Genomic DNA, 25,898 nt, shown 5'->3' on the forward strand with positions numbered 1-25,898 from the left:
CCCAAGGACAGGTGGATTCTAAATATCTTCTTCTTCCTTTACTCATGGGGTCTCTTTACAAGTTCCTGTTTAGCGTCGACCTCGAAGATCTTTTGCTACCATGTGTTTTCCTTCATTGCCATCTAGTTATCCCTGCTCCCTTCATAAAGTTTCAGGTTCTCCTTATTGGGTCTTCTCGGATATTTCTTTTCTCTGATTCTTCCCAGCGCCGTACATTCAAAGAGTATGTGTTCAGCTGATTCTTCCGCGTCATTGCATTTCCTACATACTTTTTCTCTTATTACTCCAATTCTATGTAGGTGCTTTTTAAGATGGCAGTGGCCAGTCAGCAGTCCTACTACCCATCTTATATTTTATCTGCTGAGTTCCAGCAGTTCCTTAGTATGTTTCTTGTTTGGGTTCCAGTTTTCTAGTTTTCCATTTGTTTCTTTTGTATCCATTTGCCTATGTAAAGTCGGACTTGTCTATAAGAGATCCCACATACCGATTCTGGGGCCACAAAAGGTGTTTCAAACCCTTTTCTTGCCAGTTTATCTGCTTTTTCATTACCTTCTATACCTGCATGCCCTGGTACCCATATTATTTTAAAAACATTGTACTCTGAGAGCTTCAGGAGAAGTGTATGACAATACCAAACAATTTTGGATGTACTTCGGACAGCTTCAAGTGCCTTACTGACTGCTTGGCTCTCTGTAAATATGAAAATGTACTTATCTCTGTAGTTCATTTTCAGATTTTCCTCAAGGCATGTTGTGATGGCTATCATTTCAGCTTGGAAAACTCATTTGGAGTGATCTCTCAGGTCTTTCCCCGTTGATCCCTCCTCCTGTTCCTTTCTCAGTACTTGAGCCATCTGTCCACCACACAATATCTTCCGTACCAGTTTTCTATCTGTTAATGTCCCAGTCTTCCTTTTTTGTTATCTGGGTCACATGGTTAGGCTTAATTAATCGATTGGCACAGTTCCAATCCGCCCTTCCTTATCTGGTCTCTGTTTCAACCATTCCTTCCCCTTCTTCCTCAGCCTCAGTAAAATGACACTCTAGCAAAAGCTACAGCGTCTCCCTTCCCATCTGAGTATCGGGTTTTTCCAGTGTTCCCACTTGGTTTATATGTACCTTTTTAAGAACCTTCTGGAGCCTTGCTGCTTCAGTGTTTGTTTCCACTTTCTCGCAAAACAGTCTCCAAGATTTTCTTTTTACCCTCCGTATCTCTAAGTTATACTCAGTGAGTTTCCTATGATATACGTCCCACATACCATCTCTTGATTATTTTTTATACAATGTTTTAACCTCTTTCTTCACTTTGACTAGGTTGTTATTCCACCACCTAACATTTTTGGCAGTTTTCTTTTCTCTAAGAGGACAGTTGTCATTGTATGAGGCTAAAATGGCCTCTTCTAATTGTTCCACTGCCTCATCCAATTCCCTCCGTCCCATTACGTTTGTCTGGATCTTTTGTATAGAACTTCTCTGTAACCATCTCAGTTCATTCTTTTAGGATCTCTGTACAATTCAATATCACATTGCCTCGCAACTATCGCAAATTGGATATGCTGGTGGTCTGCCAAGGATGGCTTCTCCAGTATCTTCCAATCCCTAATGAAGTTTGCTATATGCGTGGTGCTCAATGTGATATCTATTACCTCTCTACGATTCTTATTTATGAATGTCGGTTTATTTCCTATGTTTAATATTATCAAATCTGTACTAATAATAAACTCTAGTAAAGACTCGCCCCTTGCATTGCACTTGTTACTGCCCTATGCCGTGTGATGTGCATTTGCATCTGCTCCGAGGACTAGGTGTTCACCTTTCTTCTTTGTTTTGCAAATCAATTCTTCAACGTCTTCCGATGGAGGCGGATCCGTTGAGTTGTATGGAGGTACGCAGAGCCTATTGTTATTTCTCTGGGACCTTCCCAATTTCCAAGTTTTATCTTGGCTTCTAAATATCAAGTTTGGTAGAAATATATCCAGTAGTTTTCAAGTTATAAGAACTCAGTAAACAGACACCAACGCTGAAAAATATGCAATGGTCATTAATACACCTAAAACTGACAACTGTACGGAAATTTCGCCAAAATAGTCGATGAACAGACACACGGTCGTTACAATTTTATTTATATAGTTAATAGAAGTAAGCGATTGTGTGTGTGTGTGTGTGTGTGTGTGTGTGTGTGTGTGTGTGTGTGTGTGTGTGTGTGTGTGTGTGTGTGTGTGCACGCGCGCCCAGCCGAATTTACAGCATGCAGAAATCAGAAATAAATGATGCACTACCGTCTAGGCTATAAACAATTTTATTCACGCTGAGTGAAATTGTAGTTAGGAGAGGGTCTAAATTTGAATTCTCAAATACAAAAGTCTAAATTCATGAATTCTGTTACTGTAGTCGGTACGGTAAAACTGTATTAAGCCATAAATGATCAGAAATTGCATTTTCTATAACGTATAATTTTCTTATGCAAGTTAGTACTTTTCAATAGGACCAATGACATACGGTAGGTATTTAGAAATTAAATGTTAGGCCCCTTACCCTAAACTACAATTTCATGCAGCGAGAACAACATTATTTATAGCTTAGACTGCAGGGCCTTATTCCCCGACTTAACATATCAATTTTCATTCAATTCTGTTCACCCATTTTCTCGTGCCTCGGCGTTGATATGGACTTGGCAAAAAAATCCAAATTCGTGAATATCTCTGTTATCATAGCCGATATGGCAAAAAACACACTCATGTTCATAAAAAACAGAACACCATGAATGACTAGAGAGAGGAAGTTCATATTCACAGGACATGTTCATTAGTATGTTCTGGAGGAACGATTAGTATTTCAATCACCTAGATTCAGCATGTCTCCTGTTGCCTAGTAGGCAGTGGGTCCTCAATGGGCACTGATAACTTGTTCCATGCGTGATGATGGCATCGACGCGTAGAAGGCGTGAATGGCGTCCTGGGTTACAGCTATCCATGCTGCATTCACCTGGTTCCACAGTTGATCATTGGTGGTTGGCAATGGGTCACAGCGCCGCACCCGTCGTTTCACCATATCCCACACATTTTCGATTAGCGACAAGTCCGGTGATCGGGCGGGCCACGGCAACAGTCTGACAACCTGTGACAAGAAGGCACGTGTTCGTGCAGCAACATGTAGTCGCACATTGTCCTGCTAAAATATGGCGGCTGGGGTGTCGTGCAGAAAGGGTGTGGCTACGGAACGCAAGATGTCATTTACGTAGGCCAAACTGGTCGCAGTGCCCTGGACAGGCACCAACTGTGATTTGTGGTTGTACCCAATAGCACCCCACACCATAATGCCTTGAGTTGGTGGCGCTGTATGTCTTGCGCGAATGCAGTCAATGTAATGCCTTTCACACTGTCTGCGGCAAACCAAAATACGGCCATCATTTTCAAACAAACAGAACTTGGATTCGTCCAAAAACACTATCTGCTTTAATCCCTGTCCTCAGTGACGTCGTTCCATACACCATTGCAGTCTAGCATGTTTATGCACAGTAGTCAAAGGTAGGTGGAGAAGTGGACGACGCGCCGGTAACCCAGACCGTAACAAACGGCGACGGAATGTCACTCCTGATAGTGTACGATGTGTTACACTGTTCCACTGTTGTGCCAGAGCCGAGGAGGACGCAGATCTGTCCTGCAATGCCATTCGGATAAGGTGTCGATCTTCTCGGGGTGTGGTCTGGGTGGTGCGACCAGACCCACCTCGTCGTGTTCTACGGCCTTCTGTGAACCATTGCACACACCTGTTGCATTGCCGACATACTTCGTCCCTCACGAGCAGCGATTTCCCGGATGGATGTATCACGTTCTCTCATGCCAATAATGCGCCCTCTTTCAAACTCACTCATTCGATGGTACGGTTCTCGCATACGTCTGCGAGGCATCCTGCACGTCTGCTCAAGTCACACTGAACCATTACATTCGGTTTATAGTGACAACGAGAGCCGCTGGCACATTTTACCAATCGGTGGTAGTGCGCCGAGATATCGACGTGGACCTTGAACCTGAGGGCCGACATGGTTCAAATGCTAATCATTTCTTCAAAACACACTAATGCACACGACCCGTAATATGAACTTATCTCACGTCTTTCAAGGTGTTCTGGTTTTTATAAACATGAGCGTATATCAGATATAAATGATCGGAAATTTAATTCATATATAACTATGGTTATGTAGTATTTATCGACACGACCACTACTATGTTTTGAGACTAAAATTGTAGGTATTTCCCTAAACTACCATTTCACTCAGCGTGAATAAAATTTATATCCTAGATTGCAGTGCCTTATTCCCCGACTTTACATGACGATTTTAATTAAATTCTCTTCAGCCATTTTTTTTGTGATGCGCGGGCGTACATGCTGTATATACATACATACATACATACATACATACATACATACAGAGATGACGGAAAATTAAAAAGGTCACAGAACAAGGAAATGCACTTTTTACTTTTCCGTAATGTCTGTCTGTCTGTATGTATGTATGTACACGCATCACGAGAAAACGGCTGAAGAGAATTTAATGAAAATCGGTATGTTAAGTCGGGGGATGTGGGTCACTACAATCTAGGCTAAAAGTCATTTTATTCACGCTGAGTGAAATGTTAGTTTAGGGGAAAGACTAAAATTTAATTCTCAAATATTTATATTATTAGTGGTCCTCTCGATAAATACTACGTAACTAAAGTTATATATAATTAAATTTCCAATCATTCATGTCTTATACGAGTTTTACCACCGGGCGAGTTGGCCGTGCGGTTAGAAGCGCGCAGCTGTGAGTTCGCATCCGGGATATAGTGGGTCCGAATCCCACTGTCGGCAGCCCTAAAGATGGTTTCCCATTTTCACACAAGGCAAATGCTGGGGCTGTACCTTAATTAAGCCCACGGCCGCTTCCTTCCCACTCCTAGGCCTTTCCCGTCCCATCGTCGCCATAAAACGTGTCGGTATCGGTGCGACGTAAAGCAAAATAGCAACAACATGCATTTTTTTACCGTATCGGCTATGACAACACAGATATTCATGAATTTGTATATTTTGTTGCTAAGTCCATATCAACGCCGAGCCACGAGAAAATCGGTGTATAGAATCGGGGAATAAGAAACTACAATCTAAGCTCTAAATAATTTTATTCACCATGGATGAAATTGTAGTTTAGGGGAAGGCGGCTAAATTTTAATTTTTAAGTACCTATGTTATTGGTCCTATCGAAAAGTACTACATAACAAAAGTTATAGAGAATACAATTTCCGATCATTTATGTTTTATTCAGTTTTACCGTACCGACTATGATAGTGGTATTTCAGAGTCGGAAGATGGCTAAATGTGAAAGCCTACAATATCGAAAGCGCATAATATTGATCAACAATAACATTTCATTGACCGCTGTTTGTTGTGATGTTCTTTGTCTCTTATGCTGCCAGTCGACTCCGATAGATGGGATTACTGCTGCGTACCGAGTATAACAGCCTGGTTGAATACTGGCGGGCAATAGCTGGGGAGTTAGAAAACTTTCATCATTAGCATGTCTTTCCCCTGGTTCATACATTTTCTGATACTGCTGGTACGTAACACACTGGTTCGTCATATAATTCCAGCTATTCGCTCCTTACGCTGACGCGCTGTTTTGAATGAACAGTGTGCACACTTAAAGCAGAGGCTCACTTAGTAGTAGTAGTAGTAGTAGTAGTATGACCTGGTCTAGAAATACAATTTAGGCCTACCGGTATTCCAAGTTATAGCATCACAATTCACTAAGGAACTCAAAATTCAACCCAGAAAAGAGCTGTTTCTTAATAAAAGCTTCTTCCTGTTCGCTTTAATTAAAATGTCTACATTCCTTTTATTCCAAATTAGCAGTGAAGAGGGGTTTTCTCCTCTGGCTTGAAGGAAAAATTTGCCTCCAAGTCAGATGGATTTTTCCACCGCCAGTGTGGTGAATTGAGATTTTTCGACTCATCGGCATACCTGCCAACTTTACAAAACAAAAAATTACGAGATGTAGATATGAAAATCATGAAAAATCGGGAGAAATCAGGAGATGCAATTGGTAAAAACTCCTTACTGTACATGTCTTGCGCAATATAGGAGTTATATGGTATATTATAACACTTACTGTATCAAAACCCGACTGTTGCTATACGAGGATACAACGCTAAAATTTACACTATTCCCTCACAGGAAGTATGTGAGAGAAATGATTGGTCTCTGATAAGTCTTCCGAAAATAGTATGAACTCATGCTCCACACGCGTGAATCAGTCATGCACTCTGAGGCCATTACTTAGCAAATGCATAAATAAATATATTGCATCACGCGCTCACGCGATTATGTCTCCCAATGCCTCCTAAAATCTCTAGAGAAGTCACTAGTCGCTATCTTTGACATTCTGTCACTAAATTACTAAAAAAGACTCCAAATCCGGCGACTAGTTTCTAGAATCGACTAGACTGATGTGAACGAACACGCAGCACGCAACAACGAGGGAATGACAATCGATATACGCGCCCCGATATACAGGTTTCAACAAACATCACACATTCGCTATTTCCTATTAATAAACGTCGATATTTCATTTGCTAGCGGCTTTACGTCGCACCGACACAGATAGGTCTTATGGCGAAGATGGGATAGGAAAGGCCTAGGAGTTGGAAGGAAGCAGCCGTGACCTTAATTAACGTACAGCCCCAGCATTTACCTGGTGTGAAAATGGGGAAACCACGGAAAACCATCCGCAGGGCTACCGACAGTGGGATTCGAACCCACTATCTCCCGGATGAAAGCTCACAGCCGCGTGCCCTAACCGCACGGCCAACTCGCCCGGTAATATTTCATTTGAAAGCAGCCAATGAGCGAAGGCATTCCGGCCACCTGCGTACAAAGCTGAAATGGCAGGATTTGAAAACAAATGTTTGAAGTTCACCAAAAAATGAGGTAAAATCGGGAGAAATAATAGAAAAATCGGGAGGCGGGAAAAAATGTCGAAAATCTGGAGTCTCCCGCCTAAATCGGGCAAGTTGGCAGGTATGCATCGGGTACTCGTAGGAAACAGATTAGTAAAAGGCACTGATCAGAGATCAATGGTAAAAGGGCATCGTTTTTGCCCCGGGACTCTCCACTGACTGTTGGATCGGCAGCGTAGTACTGTGCGCTAAAAGTGAAAAAATGTGTGGTTTTTCATTTGATCGAGTATTTCATATGAAAGGATTGATTTTAAGCGCCATTCCTACTGACGTCATTGTAATGACCAATGTTCATTTCAGTTGGGAAAACCACAGTCTTTCTGAGGATGTAAAAAGGCAGGTGGAGAGTGAGTGTCTGCCATTATAATGAAAACTCCCCAACCTGAGTGTGACTGATGGTAAACAGGCGGGCCTACCATTACAATGAAAATTCTCTAACCCAGTCTTCATATGAGAAAAGACGTTTGGTCACTTCCCCGTCGCGTTTCTATGGTAACGTTAAGAGCTAAGAAATTTAATACAATCTTGCTCACAACGTGTACACTACCTAATCTAGAATTCTGTATGCAATGTAGAATTCCGTAGCGAAGCACGGGTACATTAGCGAGTTCATAGTGAAATCTGGTTTCAGCTCCGCTGCGATCACTGATCTTCGGATATTGTTTGATTGTTCTTAGAAATAGCTCTGCCATCCGCGTCACTTATTTTCTTGACCGTCCAGTTCGTGGCAAATTTTGTAATGATTTTCGTTGCCGAACCAGTTGAATTGTTGTTACAGCTCTATGTACTATCCTAGATATGTCTCGCAGTAATTTACATTGGTTGTGAAATCTAATAATTGCCTTTCTTTCTCCAAAAGTAATTTCTTTCGGCTTCCGACTCATTTTAGAGGGATGTTCTCTATAACACGCTAACAGCGCAGCAACTAAAACTTTATATAGGTATGCCCTACAAGGACACGTGTGTACCACTGCCGCGTTGAAAAAGCCCATACTGAAGGGAATAAAGGACCCAGAAGCGTGCATACAATTCTACTGTTTGAATACGTATTTCGCCTCTATAAAGGTGCAGGTATGGTCCGACTCATTGACTGAATGGTCAGCGTTGACAGAGATTTTAATAGTGTATGTTTAATTCTTCTGGCTCGGAGACTGGGTATTTGTGTTTGTCTCAACACATTCCTCGTCATATTCAGACAACGCACTACAGAAATACGCAATAGTGATTACATCCCTCCACACAGAGTTAGCATCAGGAAGGGCATCCGGAATGTTAGAAAGATCTCTGGTAACGTAATCTGCGTCTACCAGACAAAATTAGTCTTATCAGTCCGCTTCGTCGCCAGTGACTGGAACGTCGACATTAGTATCAGTATTTTTATTATTGGGTATTCAGCCCGAAGGCTGGTTGGATCCTCAACAGGTTCACACTTAGCTGTCATAGATGGCCTAGGTGTCACTGAAGAGGCGTACTAGGGAAATGAGGAGTGAAGTCGTTTCCTGTTGCTTTCCTCACTGAGCCAGATGTTGCTATTGCACATCAGTCGGTCAAGCCCACTGAAATGCGTGCACCAAACCGACCCTATAAGCGACATTTTCACACCATTCATAGCAGGGACTGGCTGCATAAGGAATGCCATTACTAGCGTAATTCATACCTCAGCCACTTTCATATTGTCAAAACCAAGAATAAGACTGAGACAGGTCAATGAAAGTAACTATTTTATTCTAGCCCGTACCAGAAGACAACAGCGCACTGTAATCTTGCCAGCATTAGGAAATGAAGTCTTAAAGGAAGTAGATGAATATTGTTACTTGGGTAGTAAAATAACTAATGATGGCAGAAGTAAGGAGGGCATAAAATGCAGATTAGCACAAGCAAGGAAGAGCTTTCTTAAGAAAAGAAATTTGCTTACTTCAAACATTGATATAGGAATTAGAAAGATGTTTTTGAACACTTTCGTGTGGAGCGTGGCATTGTATGGAAGTGAAACATGGACGATAACTAGTTCAGAACGAAAGAGAATAGAAGCTTTTGAAATGTGGTGTTACAGAAGAATGCTGAAGGTGAGATGGATAGATCGAATCACACATGAAGAGAATCGAATTGGCGAGAGGAGATCGATTTGGCTAAATTTGACGAGAATAAGAGATAGAATGATAGGACACATCTTAAGACACCCAGGACTTGTTCAGTTGGTTTTTTAAGGAAGTGTAGGTGGTAAGAGCAGTAGGAGTAGACCAAGGTATGAATATGACAAGCAGATTAGAGCAGATGTAGGATGCAGTACCGTTACGTAGAAATGAAAAGGTTAGCACATGATAGGGTGGCCTGGACAGCTGCATCAAACCAGTCTGTGGACTGATGACTCAAACATTATTATTATTATTATTATTATTATTATTATTATTATTATTATTATTATTATTATTATTATGCAGTCCGTCTTAACGGCTCAATTTCAGGTGAGCAACATGGTAGTTGAAGTCATATGATGATGATGATGATGATGATGATGATGATAATAATAATAATAAATAATGACGTGTGGCCTTCGGAGAGACCTGGTGCAGGTCTTTCGATTTGACGCCGTATAGGCGACCTGCGTGTCTGTGAGGACGGGGTCTTATCTAAGATGAAATCTAATGCTGAAAACGTCACAAACAAAATTGTCTTGCGGCACTGTTACTAATTGTCCGAGCTATATAAATTAACTACGGAGTATTAAAATACTCGACCCGACCGGCAATCGAACCCGGGACCACTTAGTGCTAACCATTTAACCATGGAGCCGGACGTTATTATTAAGTCGTCGAAAGTTAATCACCTGGTTACGATTACAAATTTGACAACTGAAATTCCGATAGGGACTCAGATCAAACACTGGATGACCTGAGATGATGATGATGATGATGATGATGATGATGATGATGATGATGATGATGATGATGATGATGATGATGATGATGATGATGATGATAATAATAATAATAATAATAATAATAATAATAATAATATAAAAAGCACCAAATATTTTCAGAGAATCTTCGGAAATGCACAGAGTTGGCATATTTGATAAAACAGTGGAAACTGACATTTGTGTAACTACGACCTTGTTTACAATCACAGACAATCTGATTGGACTTAATTAGCAAACAAGATCACCGGTTACAAATCCTACGTACTCATATATGCGGAAACTGCCAACTTGTGTTATGGCGTAATATATCCAGTAGCCGTATGTGTAATTATCATCATGACTATTATGAGGGCCTAATATAAATGAAACAAAATTGTCTTGCGCCACTGTTACTAATTATGCGACCCCCAATCGCCGCTACTGCTTGTAGTTGGCCTTTAAGTCACAACCTCATTTAGGGCCCACGAGTGCATTTTATGTATATAATAGTACTGCTCTTTGTGTTAACCTTGCCATGGTTATGTTACTGGGGAATGATTTTACAACGACTAAGCTTGCGTTCATTTACGAGTCGTCTATGACCAGTCTAATTTATTTACTTAAGGATATGATAAATAAAACGAAAAATAACGTGACTGTTGATACCAAGATCACAGCCACGAAATGTCTAGTTTCATGTGGAGTCCGAATTTAATTTCGAAAACCTCACTATAACAGGAGCACCTTGGCCATAGCCTTGGGGGTTTGTTCCAATCAAATACAGTATTTACAAGAAGCAAGCAAATGCATGTGTTCAATAACTGAAGGCAGACCTCATTTTCATTATGTCATTACGAAAACGACTCTTTATAATAATAATAATAATAATAATAATAATAATAATAATAATAATAATAATAGAAATGGATGTCTTTCACTGGGTAAGGTTAAACAATAACAGTTAGTTCCCCTAAACAGAAAATATTTAGAATCAGTAGGAGTTTTCCTATGCTGTCTCAGCCTGATAATGCTAAGACATCACTACACTCGTACGCTTATGTATTTCTACGGATTTACTAGGCATATAACATGCGAGCTAACCTGCCTTTTAAAAACTACAGTTAAGTTGCATAAGATAAAAATCATCTACAGAAGTTGCCAGGGTCAACAAAATTAGAACTACATAGACATCCTTCCAGCACTCCTGGGACTTGAAAAGAATTAAATATATATTATTGCCAAGAGTTATTCCTATAATTACTGTAAGTGATTTGCGAGACGGTATATTATGATAACACAAAAGTGGTAACAATGATAGTGGCAGTCTCGCTCACTGCCTGAATTGGTAGGGCAGTGGACTTCGGTTCAGAGGGCTCCGAGTTCGATTCCCGGCCCGGTCGGGGATTTTAACTTTGTCCAGTTAATTCATGTAGCTCGGGTGCTGTATGTTTGTGTTTGCCTTACATATCTCCATTTACATACAACACATCACACTGCGAACCCCCATAGAAACATTGGCTATAAACATAGCGTGTGTGTAAAAAAACCTCCCATGATTTGTTCTTGTCAACTTATTCGCTTTACCCTCTTTCACCTACAGCGCCGGTATTCGCATGCTGGAAACCACTGGAAACCTTCAAAGCTGCTGACATTGGGTTTCGAATCTACCATCTCCGAGAAAGAAAAGGGCGGGGAGGGGACGACGACAAACTATTTAATTAGTTTATAACACTAGCATATTAAAATCTCCTCTCCTCATCAAGCTACGTTAGCAATGAGGCTGAACATTCAAAAAATGCAAACATCTCGAAAACTAGAGTGCATTGATGGCAACCACAGTGGGCTTTAGAAGGTACAACACAGATGGGCGAGCCTACTAAATATATGCATGCCCTCCGTAAAGTAACAGAACAAGTCATTAATAGAGTTTTAGAACTGGTTATTATACTTGCATACGCTGATAAATGACATGTTACACAACAATCTATCAGTGATATATCAAGGGTTTGATACCCGCCTAGATATAGGTAATACTGCTAAACATCGTGCGGTGAGAAACACATGTTCCACTGCAGATAAAAGTCATATACCTTAACCGCTCTCACAAAGTTAACGAAACCAGTTTGTATTCAACAACCAAAAATCTCGTTTGACAATTTTTTCACGTACCCAACAAAAGGATTTGTGCACAATGCAAATGAAATCTAGAAAGTTTACATGAAGATACCAGACCATGAAAATATGTGCAATGCCATTTAGGCCGTAGTGTTCCAGTTATTCCAGGGAATAATTTACTGTGTGTTGGATTTCCAATGTCTTGCAGGTGGATAAAGACTCATATTATAAATAAATAAATCTTCGTAAGTACGTCAGGACAAAGTATTTACTTAACGTTTACGTAATGAGTACGGCGATAATAAACGACACCTAAGACTGTTGGTTCAGTACAAGGGAAGAGAAGCGTTAACATACAATGTATTTCGAAAGCAATGAAATAGCATGAGAAGACTGAGTAAAAGATTTTTTTTTAACGGTGGATGGCAGAAGGAAAATGTACGTTATGTGTAATAGGAAGAAATGGGTAGTGCACATCTTAGAAGCATCCAGGGCTACCTACATGAAGAAGATCGGGGTGTCAAGAACCGCAGAGGACGACTTAGCAATTACTGTTGTTCACTTATGCAGATCGTAGAGTCACACCAATCCAGGTCTCCGCATTGACAACACAAAACACATTCATTTCAGGGAACCATCAACGACCGGCCGGCTTTTGAGGCCGCAAACTTTTTACATTTCATATCTCTGGCGATCTGCGAACGGAAGTATGAGTTAATTAGTTCATATTATATATTAATCAACGCATTCACGCCTTCGAAGTAGGCTTAAGAATTACTAATATGAAATCTAAATTAAAATAAACAAAAACATCTAGAGAACTCGCGAGCAAATACCAAGTTCGTTCGGTTACATTTTCCAGTAGCCTACTCTTCTGCGATATCCAGGTATCATACAAATACACTACTGATTACCACAGCGAAAATTTCTGCTCTCCCGTTGCATACAAAGGCTCTTAAGGGGCTTGGCCTTCAAATAGGCCTACTGCAATCGTCTTAATTATATGATCCAATGTGAAGACATCCTCAGCCCGTATTTTTTCTTGAGCCTCTCGTAACAACACCTGATCTCACGAGACTGAGTGAACCCTGATCCAGTTCTTAATTCAGGATTCAAATCAATGAGCTAGCCGGGAATGGAATCCGCAACCTTCAGGTAGGAAGCAGATACGCTACGTCTACACTATAGGGCTCGCAGATGGCAGTTAAGTCTTACAAAATGCATAATTCATTGCTAAATCCGCAATGTCACTGAACAATTTCAGAACAATTGTTATGACTTAATGTACCTGTGGTACCGGTATACTCTTCCCGTCATCTTCTATTGGTCAAGGCTTGTTCATTCGCAACGTGTTCAAGTGTTGCAGAAATTCTATTTATTACGCCTTGTTATATATTTTCTAAATCTACCGTACCTATCCATTCTAAGACTTTCTCCAAAACGAGTGACGAAGTCGTTTCCTTCTGTTCAAGATAGCGGGTTCGATCCTAGCTAATTCCCACTCACTGGCTTCTACTAGCACGATAAATAACTCCTATGTCTTAAACACCAACAGCAATTCAAGGGATTAAATAAATTACATTATTATTATTATTATTATTATTATTATTATTATTATTATTATTATTATTATTCGTATTATTAATGATCATGTAAGCCGCATATCTCATTCAAATGAATGAACATCTCAAACAAAAATGACTGGAATTAGAATACCTAATAAAAATAACTTTTCGGCACAAACCTGACAGATACAGTACTACACAAACATATGCGATTAACAATGGGAAAACTGTACGTCAAGCACTCGCTAAACAACACGATAACATAACGTTGCAACCAGCATTGGACACATGAGTTCTGGGCGGAGCGGCTCTATGTGACCTACATATGGATCAATGTCCGTGTTTATAATTACACAGCCAGCTATCTGTCAGACTGGACTTTAAAATACTTTCCAGGAAAAATGTACAAACCTTTCAACATGGAAAATTATAACATTTGGACATGCATGAATCGAAGCCTACAAGCAAAAACTGTACTCATTAAACGTACCTAAATCAACTAATACTGTGCAAGTTATTAAGATTATAAATTTACATTTCTTGACGTAATACTAAACAGTCATTAGTTATTTTTAAAATGCAAGATAACTGCGAGAAATTAGCATGATACACAGAAATATTAATTTCAAATGCATTTACTAACAACGAGATCTAAATTACATATCCACATAACCAACTGAAATTCTATTACTGAAACATCACTATCAGCTGTTTATTCACAGTTATAACGAAAGCAAAGGAACGACATAAATCACTAAATAAATGACGGATAGTTCAATCTTCCCGCAAAAAATTAAATCACCTTTCAGGTGCGCCCGCTGGTTTATCTACGAAACATTCGAGAATAACCTGTACAGGATGAATGACTGACGCAGTCTTATACGAATAAAATAACAAATGAGTGTACAGAGAACAATTTCCACACGGAGGTCTTTTCGGAAACGAGATACTAGAACATAAAAACATCCCTTTCAATTCTGACTTTACAAGACAGGGCGGAACACCAGAAGTAAATGACAGGGACATGTGCGGCTTAATATCGAGTCTAGCAATATTCAGCCATAAACATGGTTGATAGTAAAGGTAGGTCTGGCGTTTGAACAGTGTCATGTCACTTTGAAGAAAATGAATTTAAGTCTTACCTTCAAATTTCACAAAAGAAACGATCCACTACTGCCTTCACAAACAACATAGACACACAGATCTCGTTTTCATGACGCATAAAACGAGAGTCTCACGAGACGCCCCGGCAGAGCGCCAGTGCTGTCATCTACCACAACAAACGAACAATACTCGCGGGTTCTTTAAAACCTATAAAATTTTGTTCTTTAAGATTCTTAACTTCGTATTCGACTCGGATTAAATTCTGTGTTCTTTTGGGTCCAACCTAAAATAAGCCGAAATACAATATCATCATTCAATTATGTAAATATGTATGTGGTTTTCCATTTGTTTTGTAATTCCTTATGAATGTTGGAAAAAAAAAAAAAACACCGAACAGGTAGCTGCGCGGTTTGGGTCACGTAGCTAACAGCTTGCATTCAGGAGACAGAGGGTTCGAACCCCACTGTCGGCAGCCCTGAAGATAGTTTTCTATGGTTTTCCATTTTCACCCCAGGCAAATGCTGGGGCTGTACCTTAGTTAATTAAGGCTATGGTCCCTTCCTTTCCACTCCTAGCCCTTTCCTATCTCGTCATTATCATAGGACCTATATGTGTCAGTGCGACGTAAAACAAATTGTGAAAGTAAAATAAAATGTTCATCCACTTGGAGGCTACCAAAGACAAAGAATATACTGGTACTAAAACAATTTTGTTAAAAATTAAATAAATAAAAAGTACACTGAAAATCCATGATCGAAGTCTGGCAAATACAAGTGATGTCTGAGGGTCAAAAGAGAACCCTGAACGCTTTCAGCCCCCAGTCAATGAACTCCTTTGTACTGATGATGAAGGTCTTCATTAGCTCTGTCGGCTTAGGGACTGTCCTTCTCATACCGATCATCAGACTCCTTACATCTATGTTGTCCAGCTTGTAATTATTTTTATAATACAGCATTGTAGGCAGGTAGATGGATTTCTTTTCTCTGTCTACTTCATCTGGTTGGTCAGAGTGTGTTTCAAATCTTACTGTTGGGTCTAATAAGTATCCCTTTCGCCCTTTAATGGCAATCAAGTTTATCCTTCTCGTGCTGCCATTTACTCTGATGCCATGGACTTCATCATACACTAGAAATCCCTTTTCATGGAGCAGCTGTATGATGGACGACCTGATGTTGTAATGTCTGAATGGCAGTTTTAGATATCTTGGCAGCGTATCACACAATGGAAGATTGGGCAAAGAAATTAATTCAGGAATTGAGCAAGCACACGATTATATCAACGTGTTAGAGACATTATGTGCAATGAAAATGTACCAGTGATATGCAAGAAGACCCTGTATTCATCTTATTTTGTACCATGTGAACAATGTGACCTCGCGGTGGAGAGGCTTGTGCATCCCAATGAAGCAAGTAGCCTAGTTGTAGGTGCAACCATATCAAATGGGTATCTGTGGAGAGACTAAAAAGTTGCAGGGGCAACAGTCTGGATGATTGACTGTTATGGCCTTGGAATAATATTTAACATGGTTTAGCCGTATTGATACTGCTACAAGGCTGAAAGCAACTGGAAAATACAGCCGTAACTAACTCCCATGAACATGCAGACCTCTCCGTATAAATGAATGATGTACTGATGATGGCTTCCTCCTGGATAAAATAATCTGGAGGTATAATAGTCCCCCATTCAGATCTCTAAGACATTTCGATTTTATTTTGTTTTTTACCATTTCTTAATGTATATGAAATATACTCTTCTATGGACTTTTAATTGAATGAAAGTATTTGTGGCCCTAAGAAGGGCTGAGATGTCATCAGGGTCAGAAGAAGATGGGATAGGTAGTGGTGGAGGGGGAGGGGAGAGAACCAAGAGAATGGATATTCTTGTGCACTGCATCATTTCCAGTGTTATTAATCTGCAGGTTTGGGCGATGAGTTGTTGAAAACACTCACGACGTTCTGGCTCCTGGATATAAACTGTTTGTTTCAAATGCTCCCACAGGAAGAAGTCTAACAGCGTTAAATCCGGTGATCTGTCGGGCCAAGAGACAAGTCCTCTTCATTCTACCCTTTTTCCTGCTTGTGTCTCATTAATATGGTTACAGATGGCTAACATCCAATGTGGTGGAGCTCCATCCTGCTGAAACCAGACCATTGAAAGTTCTCCAAGTGGCACATCCTTCACCAGAAGTCAGAGTTCATGGCATAGAACGTGCAGCTAATGTGCACCTGTTAAATGATACCAACATAAATGGTCCGTTATTGGACATTATAAATTTTCCAGCTAACTCATTCCTGGTTGCCAGCATTTTGCCGCCGTGTGCTAAGTTGGGCTCATTAGTTGGTACTTAGCACACCCACCAAGACGCTGGCTTGTGCATACCGTGGAGGCCACCACATAGGCTATTTGGAGCCACCGGCAGTGCCAATCCACTATGAGAGACTTTGTCACATTACCAAAAATTGATGCCTGCTTGGCGACCAGATGATATAGATGTTGATTCCCATAAGGAACCTGAAATATTCATCCCGAATGAGTAAATTTATAATACCAATATAAATGGTCCGTTATTGGACATTATAAATTTTCCAGCTAACTCATTCCTGGTTGCCAGTGTTTCGCCCCGTGTGCTAAGTTGGGCTCATCAGTTGGTACTTAGCACACCCACCAAGACGCTGGCTAGTGCATAGCATGAAGGCCATCACATAGGCTACTTGGAGCCACCGGCAGTGCCAATGCACTGAGAGACTTTGTCTCATTACCATAATTGATACCTGCTTGGCCACCAGATGATATAGATGTTGATTCCCATAGGGAACCTGAAATATTCGTCTCGAATGAGTAAATTTATAATACCAATATAAATGGTCCATTACTGGACATTGTAAATTTTCCAGCTAACTCATTCCTGGTTGCCAGTGTTTCGCACCCGTGTGCTAAGTTGGGCTCATCAGTTGGTACTTAGCACCAAGAGAATGGATATTCTTGTGCACTGCATCATTTCCAGTGTTATTAATCTGCAGGTTTGGGCGATGAGTTGTTGAAAACACTCACGACGTTCTGGCTCCTGGATATAAACTGTTTGTTTCAAATGCTCCCACAGGAAGAAGTCTAACAGCGTTAAATCCGGTGATCTGTCGGGCCAAGAGACAAGACGACGACGACGACGACCACCACCACCACCACCACCACCACCACCACCACCACCACCACCACCACCACCACCACCACCACCACCACCACCACCACCACCACCACCACCACCACCACCACCACCACCACCACCACCACCACCACCACCACCACCACCACCACCACCACCACCACCACCACCACCACCACCACCACCACCACCACCACCACCACCACCACCACCACCACCACCACCACCACCACCACCACCACCACCACCACCACCACCACCACCACCACCACCACCACCACCACCACCACCACCACCACCACCACCACCACCACCACCACCACCACCACCACCACCACCACCACCACCACCACCACCACCACCACCACCACCACCACCACCACCACCACCACCACCACCACCACCACCACCACCACCACCACCACCACCACCACCACCACCACCACCACCACCACCACCACCACCACCACCACCACCACCACCACCACCACCACCACCACCACCACCACCACCACCACCACCACCACCACCACCACCACCACCACCACCACCACCACCACCACCACCACCACCACCACCGTGGGGAAACAAAAGCGAGGACCAAGCTACCGTTTGCAGCCAGTTCATTACAAAGCATATACAGGGTGAACAAAAAATGCCGCACGTGGAGGTCGGCATGTGGTTCCTCGTCGAAATTCATGACAAAAGTTTATCTTGCAAAACCTAGTCCCACCAATAGGTTTAATAGAAATGCGAGTTAAGAAACTAGGCTCTCGCAACGCTGTAATGGTGTGCAGCGTGGTCAAGCACAGGTCGCATGAACTCGGCGCTCTGCCAGAGCTGTTAAAAATTAAATAACTGGAAAGGAGGTTCAACCTATTCAATACTCAAAAGAAAGAAACGTAGCAATCACATTTCTATTTGACCGGTTTCGACCTTAGTCTAGGTCATCATCAGCCATAAAAAACATGTAAAATGTTTATGAATGTTGGAGGTCAGTTTCACACTCTGTTAGGCACAAAGACACGACACCACATTCTGTCCTGCAACAAAGTCACAACACTACCAATCAACATGCGAAGATCAAAAAGGCTTGAATTCGCAGACGAACAGATCTGTAGTAGAAAGCCGCCAGCTCCCGGTGACCAGCGCGGCACACTCAAGGTCACGCGCTGCGGCCAAACACCAAAGTAGAGTGGAGAACGTTTCGAAGGTCCAGAACCTGTCACGGCTGCGGGAAGCCAAGTACTTATATAAAAATATACGACGCCAATTAGTACAACCGAATGAGCACCCGTACTTGGCTTCCCGCAGCCGTGACAGGTTCTGGACCTTCGAAACGTTCTCCACTCTACTTTGGTGTTTGGCCGCAGCGCGTGACCTTGAGTGTGCCGCGCTGGTCACCGGGAGCTGGCGGCTTTCTACTACAGATCTGTTCGTCTGCGAATTCAAGCCTTTTTGATCTTCGCATGTTGATTGGTAGTGTTGTGACTTTGTTGCAGGACAGAATGTGGTGTCGTGTCTTTGTGCCTAACAGAGTGTGAAACTGACCTCCAACATTCATAAACATTTTACATGTTTTTTATGGCTGATGATGACCTAGACTAAGGTCGAAACCGGTCAAATAGAAATGTGATTGCTACGTTTCTTTCTTTTGAGTATTGAATAGGTTGAACCTCCTTTCCAGTTATTTAATTTTTAACATCAATAATTTCAATACGGAACAATGAAATTTTTGTCTTTAACTGCCAGAGCTGTCTCATTAGCTCAGTGTGGCGATGTAATGCCATAAATGCTGGTTGTGCAGACACGACGATGTTCGAGTCACGTTTGCGCTTTTTTTTGTTTTTTTTGTTTTTTGTTTTTTTTCCAGTTAATGTATCAAATTGTATCCAATACACCTCCACTAAGCAATACACTATGTTCTGTCTTACCATTACAGTTACCTTTATTTAAACATTCAAACATAACATGAACTTTTTACAGAGGTAAACGACCACTTTGTTTCGTCCATGGTACAAATAAAGCCAATACGTAGAACATAATAGTGGATACAGTAACATCGTCTCTATCCAATCCGGTACAAGGAAACAATACAGTACAGTAGGTAGGCTACACTGGATTACCCATTATGCACTAAGTTTTACAATATTTAAAATTCTTCCACCGTTTTGATACTTTTTTTGCTTTTTGGCAAATTTTTTATTTGTCAACAGTACATGTTTCGTTCCTTATTTAGGAACATCCTCAGCTGTTATTGTAGCTTAGGTGAATTGCTAAGATTTTAAACACGTTAATTTGCAGGTACATTGATTCACTTAAAAACTACTAAAAATACCAATTAAATTACATGATATTAAAAACAATGTAGGGGTTAGTGTGTTAATGATATGAGAACGGATGATTACATAGTTGGTCAGCTTAAAAACTATGTCTATTCATTTGAATAGTTGTTAAAAATTTCATTTTGTTGCATTAAAATGTCTGTTTGCGGTTAAAAGTTGTAAAAAATGTTTGACTTCGTAACACTGTTCAAATTATTGAAATTATTACTGAATATACAAGACGCAAAGCAGCAACACACGTCCCTCCAGGGTCCCAGTAGAATTGGAGTCTAACATAGCAAGAAATTGAAACGAAGCTCCCTTCACAAAAATTGATCAGCAATCAGCTTCAAAGTTCCACATTAGACTCAATCAAAGGCACCATAAGCAAACTCATAATATATAACAACTTACCTGGAAGGAACAGAAGATAAAACATTCAATAATTTGAATGCGGTCTTCTGGCCACTGGTGTCGAGTTAACGTGTAATGATATGGATGCAGTTTTTCGTCGTGCAACACGTCAACAACCAGTGTTTGAGATACCTGGAACTGCCTTGTAATATCACGGGTACTTCGCCGAGGTGATTGGTGAACGACTTCAAGAATGTCGTCCTCTGTCTGTGGAGTACGTCTAGTCCTTGGACGACCTCTGTCCACTACTTGTGGATGAAGATTACCAGTTTCCCGCAGGCGTTGCTCAAGGCAACGAAAAACATTCTAATCGGGATGGCGCCTTTGAGGGTACCGTGCTGCATATTCACGAGCAGCAGCAGAAGCTTGGTTATCGGATGCACCCAACACTAAAAGCATATCGACGTATTCGCCGTTTGTGTACTCCATCAGGAAGCCCCCCTACATGCACTTGACAGGACAAGTTATGGTTGTGCACTGCATGGTTAGTCGACTCATGCATTCAGTTGAATGGATCACACTGTCATGTGTTCGACTATTGTCATGTGACAACAGGATGTCATGCTTACAAACGCAGTTACATGACAGGAACTAGGGACCTGACGTCACACATACAAAAGAAAAAAACTACCTGATGTAGATTCAAGCTGTAGCTCCATGGTGCATGTGGGTTTGATAACCCAGCCGTCTACTCAGTGAGCTGCGATGGCGGGTATGGTAGAGTGGGATGATGCACGTTTCTCTATTACATTCCGATGCGCTGCAGCATGTGACAGTGTTGCCAGCTTCTCGTTTTTGACTTGTTTTCCAACAGCACCAGATCCGGTTTGGCTATAGAAACTTTTGTCTTGCATTGGGATGAGGAATCGCATGCCGACCTCCAAGTGCAGCAATTTTTTGTTCACCCTGTATATGTGGATGAATACCCTTCACTGTCTCTGTATATCAACACAACTTGCGTATTCTCATTATTGGCACTTGTTATATCACACGGATACTATACCTTATAATACTGTGTTCATTGACTGTAAGAGTTGGTTTAAACATACATTCAATTGAGCAACACATGCTTATCATTCTAAAACACAAATTCTGGAAAATCTGAGATACAGCACCCGACAGCTTTCACCAACATGTAATACCAAGCCACCACAAGTCATACAATACCAAGTGCCTACGCACTCCACACAGTTGTAGGTTATTACCACACTTCACAAACATAATAAGACCACTTTCCACAAAAGTTATATCTTCTCTCCTCCACTGTTTGAAGTCAAGTCTCCTTCACCAAAGTTTGAAGTCCAGATCAGTCCTTTTTGCCATTTGATCACATGCCTATATAGACCTCAGCTTCCCCCTTCCTCTCACATGATACATCTAGATTGATCCTGGTTATCCAATCACAAATAGAAGATCCTCTTGTCAAGACCACACCCTGAACCACTTCCGGATCCCATGACAACAACAACCAGGCTGCGTCATCAGACTCTCGGTCATTCCGTATAACAACTACCCAAGTTGTAAATAACACTGTTTTCCCATCCGTTTGTACAAAAAAATTACTCATACCTTCCAGCTCAAAATAATAATAATAATAATAATAATAATAATAACAATAATAATAATAATAATAATAATAATAATAATAATAAACTCTTACTTCTGAATACAGTGTGAGGGTGTGATATATGTACTATCACACCGTATGGCTGTACAGTGTGTAGAGCGCGCAAAAACAATAATAGCAGTGTTTTACTACTTGTGTGTGGCACACACTGGCCCGTGTTTAAGCACTAAAGCTTCATATTGATGTAAAAGAAAAAGGTATGGTGTAGGATTTGAACTACCTATATGATGTTCTGTTAATTGGTAGGCTAGTGTTTGACCACATGCACTATGCCGTAGCTGTAAGCAAGACTTGTATTACAAATGTTTTATAGAGTGTGTTATTCCTCCAGTTTGCTGTTTCATATGCTCTCCACATTGCTGTATCACACTTTTTAATAATTATTTCAAGTTTTGTGCTACCCGGTTATTTGGTCAATTTTCATGTAGTTACATATAGACTGCTGTATGGTAAAATTGATGTCATATAATCATGGGCGCCCGCAAGGGGGGGCAAGGGGGGGCACTTGCCCCCCCCCCCCCGGAATTCTAAAGATGTTGATGTTCAATTGTTTAATATCATACCAGATTAGTTCATAAACTGAAATTACTGACAGTCATCTAGCATATGTTATAACTGGAAGTTTCTGTAAACAATTTAATGTTGCTGACGTTATATTGGTTTTTATATTCAAGAAAATTGTTAATGTGCCCCCCCCCCCCCTGGAAAAGATCCTTCGGGCGCCCATGCATATAATCATATGGTGGGAACAATAATAGCGTTCAAAATCATTTGCAGGATGTGCTTACAGTGCATTAGTATCATACGGGATACTAGCAGAGAAATATCAACTTTATGATCTCTCATGTTTGCTGGGTTGCAGAACAAAATATTGGTAGGAGCAGTTGATTCAGGTGGTATAAATTCTATAGTGTCTTTCTCTTTCTTGCCTCTTCTTAGAGGGAGTTTACAAAGGTCCTCTGTGTTTTCAATCCATATGGAATAATTTATTCTTTTAAAACAACCTGTTACTTTTGCTCTTTCACTAATTAAACGACGGCGATTCATGGTTTTCTAAAAGTATTACATGTTATAAACCTCATTATTGGTCCGTATTGAAAATCTACAGTTCAAAAATAATAGAGGTGTTCATTAATCCACCTATTCAATACGTTATTTCCATTTAAAGTGGTTACATAAACACAATAACACTTATTTGGGACATGTTTCGCCCTTCGCATCTTCAGCCTAAAATAATCTTCAAAAATACATATAATATTACAAATAGAAGCTAAAAGATTTAGTAGCCGAGGATGTTCTTCTTAGTACAGCAGCCTTTTTCCCTGCATGAACCTACGGAATTTGTAATATTATATGTATTTTTGAAAATTATTTTAGGCTGAAGATGCCCTAAATTAAGGGCGAAACATGTCCCAAATAAGTGTTATTGTGTTTATGTAACCACTTTAAGTGGAAATAAAGCATTGATTAGGTGGATTAAAGAACACCTTTATTATTTTTCTAAAAGTAGTCGAGGATGTTCTTAGTACAGCAGCCTTTTTCCCTGCATGAACCTATGAAACAGTTCTTATTTTGAGTATCCATTCCACATCTTTCTGCTTTGTTGTTTGAACTACTGTATGAACTCTTGAACACAAGAACGAACTTTACTACAAATTTCAGAATAAGTTTTCAATTAACAACTGTTCAAATTATTTTTGATCACATATATACACTGACTGACAGAGCAAATGCAACACCAAGAAGGAGTGGTCAGAACTTTATACCAATTGCAGGGTAGACTGACGTCACTGAGGTATGCTCATGATGTGAAATGCGCCGCTGTGCTGCGCACGTAGCGAACGATAAATGGGACACGGCGTTGGCGAATGGCCCACTTCGTACCGTGATTTCTCAGCCGACAGTCATTGTAGAACGTGTTGTCGTGTGCCACAGGACACGTGTATAGCTAAGAATGCCAGGCCGCCGTCAACGGAGGCATTTCCAGCAGACGACTTTACGAGGGGTATGGTGATCAAGCTGAGAAGGGCAGGTTGGTCGCTTCGTCAAATCGCAGCCGATACCCATAGGGATGTGTCCACGGTGCAGCGCCTGTGACAAAGATGGTTGGCGCAGGGACATGTGGCACGTGCGAGGGGTCCAGGCGCAGTCCGAGTGACGTCAGCACGCGAGGATCGGCGCATCCGCTGCCAAGCGGTGGCACCCCGCACGCCACGTCAACCGCCATTCTTCAGCATGTGCAAGACACCCTGGCTGTTCCAATATCGACCAGATCAATTTCCCGTCGATTGGTTGAAGGAGGCCTGCACTCCCGGCGTCCGCTCAGAAGACTACCATTGACTCCACAGCATAGACGTGCACGCCTGGCATGGTGCCGGGCTAGAGCGACTTGGATGAGGGAATGGCGGAACGTCGTGTTCTCCGATGAGTCACGCTTCTGTTCTGTCAGTGATAGTCACCGCAGACGAGTGTGGCGTCGGCGTGGAGAAAGGTCAAATCCGGCAGCAACTGTGGAGCGCCCTACCGCTAGACAACGCGGCATCATGGTTTGGGGCGCTATTGCGTATGATTCCACGTCACCTCTAGTGCGTATTCAAGGCACGTTAAATGCCCACCGCTACGTGCAGCATGTGCTGCGGCCGGTGGCACTCCCGTACCTTCAGGGGCTGCCCAATGCTCTGTTTCAGCAGGATAATGCCCGCCCACACACTGCTCGCATCTCCCAACTGGCTCTACGAGGTGTACAGATGCTTCCGTGGCCAGCGTACTCTCCGGATCTCTCACCAATCGAACACGTGTGGGATCTCATTGGACGCCGTTTGCAAACTCTGCCCCAGCCTCGTACGGACGACCAACTGTGGCAAATGGTTGACAGAGAATGGAGAACCATCCCTCAGGACACCATCTGCACTCTTATTGACTCTGTACCTCGACGTGTTTCTGCGTGCATCGCCGCTCGCGGTGGTCCTACATCCTACTGAGTCGATGCCGTGCGCATTGTGTAACCTGCATATCGGTTTGAAATAAACATCAATTATTCATCCGTGCCGTCTCTGCTTTTTCCCCAACTTTCATCCCTTTCGAACCACTCCTTCTTGGTGTTGCATTTGCTCTGTCAGTCAGTGTATTATATCTATACTAATGTATAAAAGGTGACCGTAATTTTGTTTGCTTGCAACGGATAATATCAGAAACTACTGGACTGATTTTGAAATTTCTTTCATCATTTGAAATATATCATTCTGGGTAACATAAGCTATGTATCATCCTAGAATATCAAAGGGTTGCATATTATAAACTTCAGTCAGGTTTTGCTGCTCAATGAGAAACACAGATAACATCGCCATAAGACCTATCTGTGTCGACGCGATGTAAAGCCACCAGCAAAAAAAAAAAAAAAAAAAAAAAAAGAAAAGAAACACAATTATAATAAGAGACGAACAGCAGCAGCCAGCAAGTCTGGGCAAGTGTAGTCAACTGTGGAACGGTAGAGAGGGATAAATCTAAATACCATATATCTACTGAGATTTTTGAAATGGAATACTAGGTCTGTATTGGTTTACAATACACCTTGAGAAGTCCCCTCTTACATACAGTTTGAAATAAGGCTACAACAAAAAACAACAGTTTGTATAATCACTAAATATTGAAGAGTTGCTATTGATGCTTTCACGACCCGTACTTATAGACATGATA

At 41.4% G+C, this 25,898-nt stretch overlaps 1 protein-coding gene across 1 annotated transcript in view; it reads right to left on the reverse strand.

The window, feature by feature from the left end:
- Positions 1-14,775, reverse strand: part of LOC136886224 (uncharacterized) — a 905,658-nt gene extending 890,883 nt beyond the window's left edge. The window contains exon 1 of the mRNA XM_068231034.1: positions 14,716-14,775. The gene's annotated coding sequence lies outside the window, so the exon portion shown is untranslated. The remainder of the gene's footprint in view (positions 1-14,715) is intronic.
- Between the last annotated feature and the right edge of the window lie 11,123 nt (positions 14,776-25,898).

Source organism: Anabrus simplex, chromosome 1, assembly GCF_040414725.1.
Source record: "Anabrus simplex isolate iqAnaSimp1 chromosome 1, ASM4041472v1, whole genome shotgun sequence".
NCBI classification, from domain to species: Eukaryota; Metazoa; Arthropoda; class Insecta; order Orthoptera; family Tettigoniidae; genus Anabrus; species Anabrus simplex.